Source organism: Heterodontus francisci, chromosome 38, assembly GCF_036365525.1.
Source record: "Heterodontus francisci isolate sHetFra1 chromosome 38, sHetFra1.hap1, whole genome shotgun sequence".
Lineage (NCBI taxonomy): Eukaryota > Metazoa > Chordata > Chondrichthyes > Heterodontiformes > Heterodontidae > Heterodontus > Heterodontus francisci.
In genome coordinates, this window is record NC_090408.1 from 22,017,946 (window position 1) to 22,032,208 (window position 14,263).

General features: G+C 43.2%; 1 protein-coding gene across 1 annotated transcript in view; it reads left to right on the top strand.

Moving 5' to 3' along the window:
• The first annotated feature begins 694 nt into the window (after positions 1–694).
• The window catches only part of lysmd4 (LysM, putative peptidoglycan-binding, domain containing 4), a 35,957-nt gene continuing 22,388 nt past the window's right edge, over positions 695–14,263 (top strand). Inside the window, exon 1 of the mRNA XM_068017783.1 lies at positions 695–1,031. The gene's annotated coding sequence lies outside the window, so the exon portion shown is untranslated. The remainder of the gene's footprint in view (positions 1,032–14,263) is intronic.

The following is a 14,263-nucleotide window of genomic DNA, read 5'->3' on the forward strand; positions in this document are numbered from 1 at the left end:
GCAGAGAGCAGGGTTGGAGCCTGGGTTCCCTGAGAGCCCCATATCTAACACTGAAGTTCCTAATCACTTCCTGCCCGCTCCATGAAAAGAAAGACTTGTGTTTATATGGCACCTTTCACAAGCACCAGACATCTCAAAGCACTTTACAGCCAATGAAGCACTTCTTTTATAAGTGTAGTCCCTGTTGTAATGTAGCAACCAGTATGAACGCAGCAAACTCCATAGTGATGTGATAATGACTTATTTGATGTTGATTGAGGGATAACTCCCCTGCTGTTTGAAATAGGGCTATGGGATCTTTTACATCCACCCAAGCAAGCAAATGGGGAGCCTCAGTTTAATATCGCTGATGAAAGACAGTACTGCTGGCAGTGTGGCACTGCTTCAGTACTGCACTAGAGCAGTAACTTTGATTTTTTGCGCTCAGGTTTCTGGAATGGAACCCACAACCTTGTGGCTCAAAGGTGAGAGCGCTACCAACCCAGCCACAGCTGATATAACACCAACTCCTTCTTTTTGGAGGGGGAGGTGTTTTGCAGGCAGCCCAAAGCAGCCAACGCAACATCTTGCAACGCTGCAACCTGCAAACCCCCGGGCAGCCTCGCGCCGACACGTAGATAGCGCGCGCCGCCGCCTCACCCGAACTTGTTGCCGAGGTCCCGCCCACCTTCGCCTGCCATTGGCCGTCTCGCCCCGTGGCCGGGAGTCGACCCCGGCCCTCGATAGGCCGGCGCTCCTGTCAATCAGGTCCGGGGGCCGTCCAGCAGGGGAGGGTGAGGGAAAGACAATGCTTGGTGGATGGCCCGGGGAGAGCGGGGTCGATCGGTGTGAGGGAAAAGCGGGAGAGGAAGGGTGGTGTGTGTTTGGTGGGGGGGGAGAGAGACAAGACAAGGCCCAACAGCCTGAAGTGGAACCTTCGCCATTTCCTCATGTGAACAGTCGCTGAGCCACTCGGGGCTGGCCTGAGGACCCTGTCCCCTCGGATTGCCCATCCTTGCCGGGGCTTTGCTTGGATGGAGGGTTTGACTGTGGTGAGTATTCCTGCTTCTCCAGTCCCCTCACTCTTGTTTGGGGCTTTTGTGTTGCCTGGGCCTCCAGCTCACCTGTCAGTTCCTTGCTGTGCTCTGAGCGACTAACTGGGTGAGGTTAGCTCAAGAGTTGACTAGAACACCTGGGCGTCAAGCTTCACGAAATATATGGTACAATAGAAACTGGACAATGCAACACCCCGCACATTACTGGAGAGAGGAAGACAGAGTTGATGGTCCCTTGGTCACAACCCAAATAGTATATTGTGTTCGAGGGCCATTGGTAGGATAGTATTGCAGTTTCCCTACAAGGATAGTTCCTGACCTCAGTTATACAATTTAAGAGGAAATCTCTGGAATAAAGCCACTGACTTTATTCCCCTCATTCCTTCACCCTATTGTTGGTAGTGCTTTCAACCTGGAGCTCTGGAATTCTCTCTGTAAAGCACCCCACTTCCCCCTCCTCCTCTTAAGACCCCCTGAAAGCCTCCCTCTTTGATTGAATGTTTGGTAATCTGTCCTAATATCTCCTCCTCTGGTTCAGTGTCAATTTTTGTATGATTGATTATACTCCTGTGAAGCATCTTGAGATGTTTTAGTATGTTAGAGGTGCTATATAAAGGCAAGTTGTTGTTGTCTATCACTAAAACACGAACAAGATGAGCCTCTGGAAGTCCTTTCTATTGCCAGAGAAGAGCAACAGATTATTTACCGATCTACCCTCATGGCTAAAAGATTGAGTATGACCAACAAAATGGAGAAAGACTGGTTTGGTGAAAATCCGTGTGTTTAAGACATCACTGAGGCCAGGATTCCCAAATAATAGGTAATGTTTTAAATGGTTCCTACAGTAGTACCTGAGATATCTAACCAACACATTATCAAAGACTCCGATTGCAGAAAGCACTCAGCTGGTCAGGCATCGTTTGTGAAGAGAATAAAGAAATTAATGTTAGCAGTGTGTGCCCTTTGTCAAAATACCCAGTAAGCTAATTGGTATGATTAAAAGCTATACTTGTAGTTTATGGGCCTATTGGATGCTTTCAGGTTTTATTTGTTTTTATCATACAGATAGATATTCTGTCTCTTAATGGCACAGCATTCATGAGAAGGAAAGAGTTTGCAGTTATGTAGTATCTTTCAAACCTCAGCACGTCCTGAGGTGCCTCACAGCTAATGAAGTTCTCTTGAAGTGTAGACACTGTTGTAATGTAGGGAAATCACTTGAAATGTAAGGATATGTGGCAGACAATTGCACACAGCAAGGGTTCAAAAGCAATGAGATAAATAATCAGATAATCTCTTTTTGGTGGTGGTGTTTGAGGAATGAAGATTGGCCAGGACACCTAAAGAATTTCTTCTTCTCCTTTGATTGGAACTTTTAATGTCCATTCAAGGTTTATCGTTTCATCTGAAAGACAGCACTTCCAGCAGTGCAGCATTCCCTCAGTACTGCACTGAACAGTCAGCCTAGCTTATGTGCTGGTGTGTCTATAAGAGGTCTTGAACCCATAATGTCTGACTTACACATGAGTACTGTCACTTAGCTAATGCTGCCATTCTCAGTTGTGCAAAATTTGTTGTCATGTAAGAATGGTGTTCCAGAAGTGCCACTGAGCTTAAGCTTCCCTAGAGGGAGAAGTTTGTCAGCTTTCATTAAGCTATCTAAGAAATTAACCGTGTAATTTTTAAAATCATATCCATGTATAAATATCTGCCAACACAATTCATTTCAAGTGCGAGCTTGATTTTGCATGCCCCCTGGATAACTTGGATAATTTTTTAACCAAATATGCCATTAGTGAGTAAATTGTGCTTGATAATGGGATCACTGGTGAAATACAAGGTACTATGGGTTTTCAGTCCCTGTAATGAAATTGGAAAACTTTCACTGATTTATTAGCTTGTTGAGATTTCTTTCAGTGTATAACACTGGTTCAGTGCCTTATGCGTGCTGAGTTAGGTGATTTCAGCTATGGCAGAATTTGGACTGTTCAGTTGGGCCCCTTTGTCCTAGAGTTAATAATGAGGGACAAGTTGGCCAGATTTAATGCTTATTTGTTGTTTAGTATCTCTGGTGGAAGATTGCATGGATCGATGGTAAGTGAGAACAAAATCGAGCTTAGCTGTGATGTCCCACATCGAGTCAACTCACCAGTTAAGCTGGCACTCAGGTGAGGGCTGGTTGCACTCATAAAACTTCAGGAGAGAAGGAAAGAAAGTTGAGTGAAAAGAAAATCAAGTTCTACTGTAACAAAAACAAAATGCTGGAAATACTCAGGTCAGGCAGAATCTGTGGAGAGAGAAACAGTGGGATCATGAGAGAGAGGGAAAAGAGACAGACAAAAAGTAAAAGCTAAATCTCCAATACTAATTAACTTTTAAAGGAGTGAGACTCCACATTTGTAAATTTATTTTTTTCAGGACTAGAGAGATGGTTCAGCAGTAATTATCATTTATCTCACCATTAAAAATTCATTTACCCCGAATGCACCACCCCTAACCTTTTCAGGCATCTTTAATGGGGAACTAGTGGGCAATTACCCCAACTTCGCATCATTGCATTCATTTCAGTACTGAGTCTATCAGCAATGTTATAGCGCAGTCTGTGGAGAGAGTGGGTATCTCTGACAAAAACTTAGATTTCTGTATTTAACTGCGCATGTGCAGATACTAGAAGTTGCTGTCCGATTTCCTGCGCTATAATGGTGAATGCTGATAACCATTGTTAACTACACAAATTCTACGCATATATATTTTTAAAAAACAATGTAGAGCAGCCCTTTTTTTTCAAAAAAATGAAAGAAATCATACCTAAATAGGAGCAGGCGTAGGCCATATAAGCCTGCTCTGCCATTTAATTAGATCATGGCTGATATTCTGACCTTGATTCCATTTTCTTGCCTTTATCCCAATATTCCTTGATTCCCTTAATGTCCAAAAATCTATTGATCTCAGTCTTGAAAAATCGATTTGTGTGGGTTTCGTAAGATGAAATGGGTAATTGGAGTTTAGGAGAGGGAAAGGCCAAATAAAAACATCCATTTGTATAAATGCGAAAAGATAAATTAACCTATATTTTACATTAATACAGTAAATGGACATTTTTCAACCCTAATCCAAATAGTGTCAGATAATCCATATAAGTAAAGATTTGTAATTTTACACGCCTTTTAATACAAAAAAACAATTGTTATAACTGTGCACAAGTGTCTTGTTCACTGGTATAGCTGAATATATTTAATCTCAGTTAAATCCTTCTCTTGTTAGTCATTAAGAAATGCATAGAATGTCGTCACAAAGACAACAATGAGTGTTAACACATGCAGAGTTTAAATAAAAAGCCTTCTTATCTGCTCTGTTTTACAATGGGAAGAAAGTAACATTGAAGGTACTGTAGGACTCTGTTTATTTTTTTTATTTTAACACAAGCTTCAGCAAAACAATTCTGAGCTTACTGAAGCCCCTCAATCCTGCAAAATAATTTGGAAAAAATGAATAAAGTGTAAATATTTAATAGAGTATCAGCACATGAATTTCTGGTCTACTGAATGATTTCTGCCTCAGTTTCCTTTAGTAGGGCAAGATTCTAATAAAGTCCATATAAATCTGCCCGCATAGAAGGCGGGTTGGCTGGTGACCATTTTCTTTCTTCATGGTAAAACCAGCTTCTTTAGAATGTAAAGAGACTTCAACAGGAGATGGTTTTGTCTAGTGTTCGTAACCTGCATTCTTCTCGCTAATGTCAGCATAAGTCAGATATAGGTAAGATTTTTAGTGAACTAAATTCTGTATTTCTGAAGCAGCAGGAGGTCCACTTCAGCAGCTAGATTTCACTTCTGAATCCCCAGCGCTATCACTTGCTTACTGACATCCCCTGTTGGCTCAAATTGAATTTGTGAAAGAAACAAAATCTTTGTGCACAATTTGGGAAAAAAAAAGTTTGATTTTATTAGATCAGTACAATTTGAAAACATGTTGTTAGGTGAAGAAGAAATTGACAGCTGGAAACAGAAACCATAAAGGAGCAGTGTGGCCGAACAGGGAAATGGGGAGGTTTGCATTTTTAGTGGAGCTGTCCAGCAGCAGAAACACTGCTCAAATGAAAAGCACTCTAGTAAATGTAGTTGTGGAGACTAGTCAACTTAAACAAGGTATTACTTCCAGGTAGCATGTTAGCCTTGCCCTTTGTTATACTGTAATGTGGAACATCGACTAAATAGAATATCACGTAGCTCATTTTAACCAATCCTGCTGGTTCTGACAGTGTCATAGGCCTTGAAGACAACATTCTATTTATTTATTGAATTAAAACCTACATATTATGCTTACTATTGTAATTTTTCTAGACATCTAGTTATGTGTTTCCCTGTACATGTGCTTTACCAGAAGCACTGTTGAATTAACTTTAAATATGGTTTGATGGTGATGGGAAAAACATTGTTGCAGTTTATTTACTATGTTCAGTGGAATAGCACTCCTGTTATAATTATTGAGTACTAATTTCCTATTATTTTTCCTGTAAGGAGTAGTGTTGGGTACCTACATTGTCACTTTACTATGTTCATAATGAGATCGAGGTTCAGCATTCAAATGCGCATGGCTGGATTTGTTGGAGCCGTCTTGTCTTGACAACATTCAGGGAAGATACCTTGGCCCTGAATTTTCTCGAGGGCTGGGGCACAATGGGGGAGTAAAGTAGGTGCAAGAGACCTGACCAGGCCAACAATCGAAGAAGACTCAAACTCTGGGTTTCTCCCAGAAGAGGAGCCAACACCAATTTGAACTGGTGCCTTGGGTGGGTGGAACTACCATCTGCTCCATACAAGGCCCATACCACCATAAGGAGACAGGGCCAGTGGGATGGCTTCCCAGACCACAATTCCAAGTGCTCCTACTTCCTTCACACTCACTGATATCACAACCAGAAATAAACAGACATCCAGACCTTGGTAGGGACAGATTTAGAGCCCACTGAGGTCTTCAGACTTGAGTCACGACCCGGAATTATGCCAAATACACCTTTTAGATCAGCCCTCTTACCATGAGGAACTATTAAAAATATTGTAATTATTTATGGTTGGGGCCTAGCAGTGGAGTTCCTAAATGCCCATGCTGTACTGCATGTTCCTCTACCTCCCTCTAACAGACATCCAAGATCAATTTTCCCTTTAAAATTCACTTGTGTGCAGCCAGTTTTTTTTCAGTGCACATTCCCTTTAAATGTTTCATGCGCATATGTGCTATTTATCACTGAACAAAGCCTGCATGGTACTTTCCAGGCTGGGTCATGCACCCACATAGCGGGAACATTGCCCAAGGTGCACTCGTACTGGCACAGGCATCTGCCAGGATTATTTCAATTAGCTGATCCCAGACACTCCAGAGCGGAGTTTACTGGAACAGCAGAATTCCTGCTCCGTTGCACATATGGTAGACTATGGACAAACATTTTCAGCAACATACCCCCTAAAAGTGGCAAAAAATAGTCATGACGGGCAGATTACATATATGCAAGATTATTACCATATGTAGACATAAAGAGGGAGAGGGCCAATTACGTGACTAGTGATGAAACTGATGTGGTTTAGACAGTTTCAGATTCATCATTTCCATACTGTTTTCCATACTGTCCCACTACGTTTTACTAATGTAAGCACTCTGGTCAGACCAGACCTTGAATACTGTGTGTGCCTCTACCACCTGGAAGGTCAAGGGCATACCACCACCTGCAAGTTTTCCTCCAAGCCACACACCATCCTGACTTGGAACTATGTCACTGTTCCTTCACTGCTGCTGGGTCAAAATCCTGGAATTCCCTTCCTAATAGCACTGTAAGTGTACCTACCCCATGTGGACTGCAGCGGTTCAAGAAGGCAGCTCATCATCACCTTCTCAAGGACAATTAATGATGGGAAGTAAATGCTGGCCCAGCCAGCAATGCCCACATCCCCGGAATGAATGAAAAAAATGTTCAAGTCAATCACTGGAATTAGTGCAGAGAAGAGCATTGAGGCTAATCACCAGTGTTTGAGATCTGAGCTTTGAGGAAAGACTGGAGAAACTAGGAATTTTCATCTTCAAAGGAGCTGTCTAAGAGGGGCCTTTCTAGGGGCATATAGAACAGTAGCAACTTGCATTTATATAGCATCTTTAACGTGGAAAAAAAAAATCCAAAATGCTTCACAGAGGTGTAACAAAAATCAAACACCAAGCCAAAGAGATATTAGGAGGGGTGACCGTAAATTTGGTTGAAGAGGTGAGTTTTTAGAAGGGTCAGTGCATCATAAGTTCAGGCAGGGTATTTAAATGAATTGGATAACCTTTTCTTCCCAATGGCTGTGGATTGTTCATTTGTAGACCTCTTAAAGTAAACTGAAAATACAAAGCTGGTAAATTGGTCACCATTCAATCTAGTCTGTAGTTTTCAGAACAGATTTATTATTGTTTGATTTGGGATAAAGCACAAGAAAGTTTACCATGCTAGCACTTCTGGAAATACTATTTTATTATGGAGTGAAGATAGATAGGCGTACAACTGTTTATCTGTCATTAGAGATGTACTCAAAAGACTAATGAACCAAAATAAGAGGTACTTTCAAAGTTTTAACTGTAACAATGTTCCAGTCTGCAACCAAGTAGAGGAGTTTTTTTTATTTATTTGCTCATGAGATGTGAGCATCGCTAGCAAGGATAGCGTTTATTGCCCATTCCTAATTGCCTCTTATGAGAAGTGAGCCATCTTCTTGAACTGCTGCAGTCCACATGGTGTAGGTATACCCACAGTGCTGTTAAAGGGGAGTTCCAGGATTTTGACCCAGTGACAATGAAGGAGTAGCAATATAGTTCCAAGTCTGGATGGTGTGCAACTTGGAGGGGAACTTGCAGGTGGTGGTGTTCCCACGCATCTTGCTGCCCTTGTCCTAGCTGTAGAGGTCGTGGGTTTGGAAGGGGCTGTCAAAGGAGCCTTGGTGTGTTGCTGCAATGCATCTTGTAGATGGTACACACTGCTGACACTGTGTGCCAGATGTGGAGGGAGTGAATGTTTAAGATAGTAGATGGGGCGCCGATCAAGCAAACTGCATTGTCCTGGATGGTGTCAAGCTTCTTGAGTGTTGTTGGAGCTGCACTCATCTAGGCAAGTGGAGAATATTCCATCACAATCCTGATTTGTGCCTTGTAGATGGTGAGCAATATTTGGAGAGTCAGGAGGTGAGACACTTGGGGCAGAATTTCTAGCTTCTGACCTGTTTTTGTAGCCACAGTATTTATATGGCTAGGCCAGTTAAGTTTCTGGTCAATGGTAACCCCCAGGATGTTGATGGTTAGGGATTCCGTGATGGTAATGCCATTGAATGTCAAGGGGAGATGGACAGATTTTCTCTTGTTGGAAATGGTCATTGCCTGGCACTTGTATGGTATGAATGTTACTTGCCACTTAGCAGCCCAAGGCTGAATGTTGTCCAGGTGTTGCTGCGTGCAAACATGGACTACTTGAATATCTGAGGAGCTGCAAATGGTACTGAACACTGTTCAATAACCAGCTAACATCCCCACCTTTTGATCTTATATTGAAGGGATGATCATTGATGAAGCAGCTGAAGATAGTTGGGCCTAGGACACTATCCTGAAGAACCCCTGCAGCTAAGATGATTGGGCTCCAACAAACACAGCCATCTTCCTTTGTGCTAGGTATGACTCCACAACCAGTGGAGAGTTTTCCCCCATGATTCCCATTGACTTTAATTTTGCTAGGCCTCCTTGATGCCACACTTGGTCAAATGCTACCTTGATGTCAAGAGCAGTCACTCTCACCTCTGCTCCTGGAATGCAGCTCTTTCATCCATGTTTGGACCAAGGTTGTAATGAGGCCTGGAGCCAAGTTCCCCTGACACAACTCAAACTGAGCATCGATGAGTAGGTTATTGCTGAGTAAGTGCCATTTGATAGCACTGCCAACAACACCTGCTGTCACTTTGCTGATGATTGTGAGTAGGATGTATGGGTGGTAATTAGTTGGATTGGATTTTGTCATGTTTTTTGTGGAGAGCAATTACTCACATTGTTGGGTTGATGTCTGTGTTGTAGCTATACTGGAACAGCTTGGCTAGGGCACAGATAGTTCTGGAGCACATCTTCAGTGCTACAGCCGGGAAGTTGTCAGGCCCCATAGTCTTCGTTGTATCCAGTGCCTTTAGTCATTTCTTGATATCACATGGAGTGAATTGAATTGGCTGAAGACTGGCATCTGAGATGCTGGGGACCTCCGGAAGAGGCCAAGATGCATCGTCAACTCAGCATTTCTGGCTGAAGATGGTTGTAAATACTTAGCCTTGTCTTTTCCACTGATGTGCTGGACTCTGCCATCGTTGAGGATGAAGAAGTTTGTGGAGCCTCGTCCTCCCATTAGTTGTTTTAACTATCCTCCGCCATTCACAGCTGTATGTGGCAGGACTACAGTGCTTTGATCTGATCTGTTGGTTTTGGGGCTGCTTAGCTCTGTTTATTCGCATGCTGCTCTGCTGTCTGATATGCATGTGGGCGTATGTTGTAGCTTCACCAAGTTGGCCTTTGATTTTTAGGTATGCCTGGTGATGCTCCTGACACCTCTTCTACATTCCTTATTGAACCAGGGTTGTTTCCCCAGCTTGCTGGTACTAAGGGATATGCCGGGCCATGAGGTTACAGATTGTGATGGAATACAGTTCTGCTACTGATGGTGACCAGCACCTCATGGATGCCCAATTTTGAGCTACCAGATCTGTTCTCAATCTATCCTATTTAGCACGATAGTAGTGCCATACGATGTGATGGAGGGGGTCCTTTGTGTGAACATGGGATATGGGCTCCATAAGGACTGTGCGGTGGTCACTCCTACCAGTCCTTTCATGGACAGATGCATCAGTGACAGGTAGATTGGTGAGGACGAGGTCAGGCAGGTTTCTCCTTTAATTGGTTCTTACCGCCTTTCGCAGGCCCAGTCTGGCAGATATGTCCTTCAGGACATTGAGGTCTCCCACCCAGAGTACATTCTGTGCCCTTGCTACGCTCAGTGCTTCTCCCAAGTGGCGTTCAACATGAAGGAGCACTGATTTATCAGCTGAGGGAGGGTGGTCGGTGCAGTGAGACTTCACGGGGTCTGGAGTCAATGTTGAGGACTCCCAGGGCCACTCCAGCCCAATTATATACCACTGTGCTGCCACCTCCAGTGTGACAGACCATACCCAGGCTGTTGCTTAACTAGTTTGTGAGGCAGCTCTCCCAATTTTAGCACAAGTCCCAAGATGTTAATGAGGAGGACTTTGCAGAGTTGACTGGTCATGGTGTGCCTTTGTTGTTTCTGGTGCCTTGGTCAATGCCGGGTGGTCCATCCAGTTTTATTATTCTTTGACTTTTTTTTGTAGCGGTTTGATACAGCTGAGTGGCTTGCGAGGCCAATTCAGAGGGCAGTTAAGAGTTAACCACATTGCTGTGGGTCTGGAGTCACATATAGGTCAGATTGAGTAAGGACGGCAAATTTCCTTCCCTGAAAGACATTAGTGAACAAGATGGGTTTTTACGACAATCTGGTAGTTTCATGATCATTACTAAGACTAGCTTTTTATTCCAGATTTATAAATTAAATTGTTTCCGTGGTGGGGTGCATTAGTTCAGGTCTCTGGATTACTAGTCCAGTAACATTTCCACGATGCTACCTTTGCCGACATGATTTTGTCCGCAGGATAAGTTGATGAATTTAAGTCAAGCATTCTAGTGTTGCATAGTAACACTATATCAATATCCTTAATTAAAGTTGCTTATTTCAACTTAATTCAATTTTGTAAGTACTTATTTCCCACTTTGCTGTGTTATTTACATTAATTTGAATTACTGGCTAATTCCAGTTTGTTTAGCGCAGAACAGTGAGGAGTAAAGTTTAAAGTCCAAAATGCCACTATGAGGCCTGCTGGCTGATATAATATGTTCAAACTGCTGCAAAGCATGTGTATCTAAGAGCATAGGAATAGGCCATTCAGCCCCTCAAGCCTGGCCTGTCATTGAATTCAGTCATGGCTGATCTGTACCTCAACTCCAATTGCCCACCTTTGCTCCATGTTCCTTGATACCCTTATCTGAATGTACAGAGATGCTAATCCATTGTTGTGCACTGCAGCAGGGAGGTAAACTCTGGTTTTGGTAAATCCATGGCTGTTTGTGTAAGTACCGCAACAAGGATGGGATGATTTGTCTCCTATTTACTGTATGTAAGTGCGTACAGGTGCATTGTGATATAAACTGCATAATTTTTGTGGTTTCCTACTTGTGTAACCTTAGTTACCAATGCTCTTTATTTTGGTGGCAGCGTGTTATTCATTGTTTCCATACTTGTATGGCTTAAAGTATGGTTAAAGCTATTGTAACTAGTTTGTTTCACAGTAATTTACTAGTGGGACTGAACAATTTATCAAATAAGAATGTAAGAATTTTACAGTAAAGCACTAACTGCCTATTCCTTGCAGAACCCTAGGCCTTTCTGATTTTTAAGTTTTTTGAAAGATAACATTTAGCTAGAAAGATTATTTGAATAGATTTAGGACAATCTCTAAAAAAAAAACCTTGTACTACTGCCATGGAATGTATCCAGTGCTAAGGAACTAAATGGGGACAACGGTTTGCACAATTTTATCACCTGTTACAAATAGAGGGTTGATGGTGTTTATAACTTCAGTTTGAGGCCATGGAGTCAAATGACTCCAATTCTATTTTGACGAATACTTCCCCATTCAATGTCTATATAACATGACTTCATTGAAACTAAGATGATTCTGTTATATCCCACATATAATTTTGTGGAAGGTCACATTAAGAAGGCAGTTTGTAAAAAGCATACGTGATCCTTGGCTTCGTTAATAGAGGGTTGGAGTACAAAATTGAGGAAGTTAGGCTAAACCTTTATTAAATACTGGTTCGGCCTCATCTGGAATATTGCGTTCAATTCTGGGCACCACAGTTTAAAATGGATGCCGGGTACCACAATTTAGGAGGGATGTCAAGACCTTGGAGAGGGTGCAGAAGACATTTACTAGTGTGTTGCCAGGAATGAGGAACTTCAGTTATGTGGAGCGACTTGAGAAGCTGGAGGTTAAGAGGAGATTTGATAGAGGTGTTCAAAATCATGAACTGTTTTGATAGAGTAAATAAGGAGAAACTGTTTCAATGGCAGAAGGGTCAGCAACCAGAGGACACATTTAAGGTGATTGGTGAAAGAACCAGAAGCGACATGAAGTATTTTTTTTACACAGCGAGTTGTTGTAATCTGGAATGCACTGCTGAAAGGGTGGTGCAAGCAGATTCAATAACTACATTCAAAAGAGAATTGGATAAATACTAACGGGGAAAAAGCTTATAAGGCTTTGGGGAAAGAGCAGGGGAGTGGGATTAATTGGATAGCACTATCAAAGAGCTGGCACAGGCACGATGGGCTGAGTGGCCTCCTCTGCTGTATCATTCTATAATTATAGTGCATTCGTTTGTGAACTGGGATTGCATAACACCAAAAAGATTTACGGTCAAGTGCCCTCTATTTTGTCTCAATTTTAGAATCTTCTATAGTTTATGCTATGGAGAGTGTTTCCTCCAATATTGAAAGTGGCATCCATGCCACTCTCAGTTTTGCATTCAACTGAGGAGCCAGTCTCCCTAGGTGTGCACAGCTCTATGTTTATGTAAGAGTCCCACATAGAGCAAATGCATGGGTCCTGGTCCCCACACTTACATTGCTAAAGCTGGCTCCCGCAATCTGCCAGCTGAATATTCGCCCAAGTTTTAGTTGGCCGCCTGCTTCCCATTGCTTCCTGACCCTTCTGTTTATGAACGCTGTGGTTTGGAGTGCAGCTGATGGAAGGAGACTGGATGACTCAGTTCACCACACTCTTAACATTCCTAACATTTCACAGGAAGAGCTCCCCGACTACACTAGCATGTTTTTTCCTCCATTTCTTGTACCATCTATCCTTCTCCTTCTGAATATTACTTAGTGTTTGAGGATATGCAGTGTTTTGCCATGGATTTATTTCTCATCAGAATTTTAGTTGTACTATCTAAATTAATTACACAAAGCAGGAAGAGGTTTTCTGTCCAACATCTCTGGACAGAATTGATCCCAGAGGCAAAAGAACTAACACCAGCTGGATCCCTGAAATTCTGTTTGGTGTTCACAACATACGACAGGGCGGCACAGTGGCGCAGTGGTTAGCACCGCAGCCTCACAGCTCCAGGGACCCGGGTTCGATTCCGGGTACTGCCTGTGTGGAGTTTGCAAGTTCTCCCTGTGTCTGCGTGGGTTTTCTCCGGGTGCTCCGGTTTCCTCCCACAAGCCAAAAGACTTGCAGGTTGATAGGTAAATTGGCCATTATAAATTGTCACTAGTATAAGTAGGTGGTAGGGAAATATAGGGACAGGTGGGGATGTTTGGTAGAAATATGGGATTAGTGTAGGATTAGTATAAATGGGAAAATGGCGCACTGACACGGAACACAAAAGTCCGAGTGTATCAGGCCTGTGTCCTCAGTACCTTGCTCTACGGCAGCGAGGCCTGGACAACGTATGCCAGCCAAGAGCGACGTCTCAATTCATTCCATCTTCGCTGCCTTCGGAGAATACTTGGCATCAGGTGGCAGGACTATATCTCCAACACAGAAGTCCTTGAAGCGGCCAACATCCCCAGCTTATACACACTACTGAGTCAGCGGCGCTTGAGATGGCTTGGCCATGTGAGCCGCATGGAAGATGGCAGGATCCCCAAAGACACATTGTACAGCGAGCTCGCCACTGGTATCAGACCCACCGGCCGTCCATGTCTCCGTTATAAAGACGTCTGCAAACGCGACATGAAATCGTGTGACATTGATCACAAGTCGTGGGAGTCAGTTGCCAGCATTCGCCAGAGCTGGCGGGCAGCCATAAAGACAGGGCTAAATTGTGGCGAGTCGAAGAGACTTAGTAGTTGGCAGGAAAAAAGACAGAGGCGCAAGGGGAGAGCCAACTGTGCAACAGCCCCAACAAACAAATTTCTCTGCAGCACCTGTGGAAGAGCCTGTTACTCCAGAATTGGCCTTTATAGCCACTCCAGGCGCTGCTTCACAAACCACTGACCACCTCCAGGCGCGTATCCATTGTCTCTCGAGATAAGGAGGCCCAAAAGAAAGAAAGTATAAATGGGTGGTTGATGTTCGGCACAGACTCGGTGGGCCGAA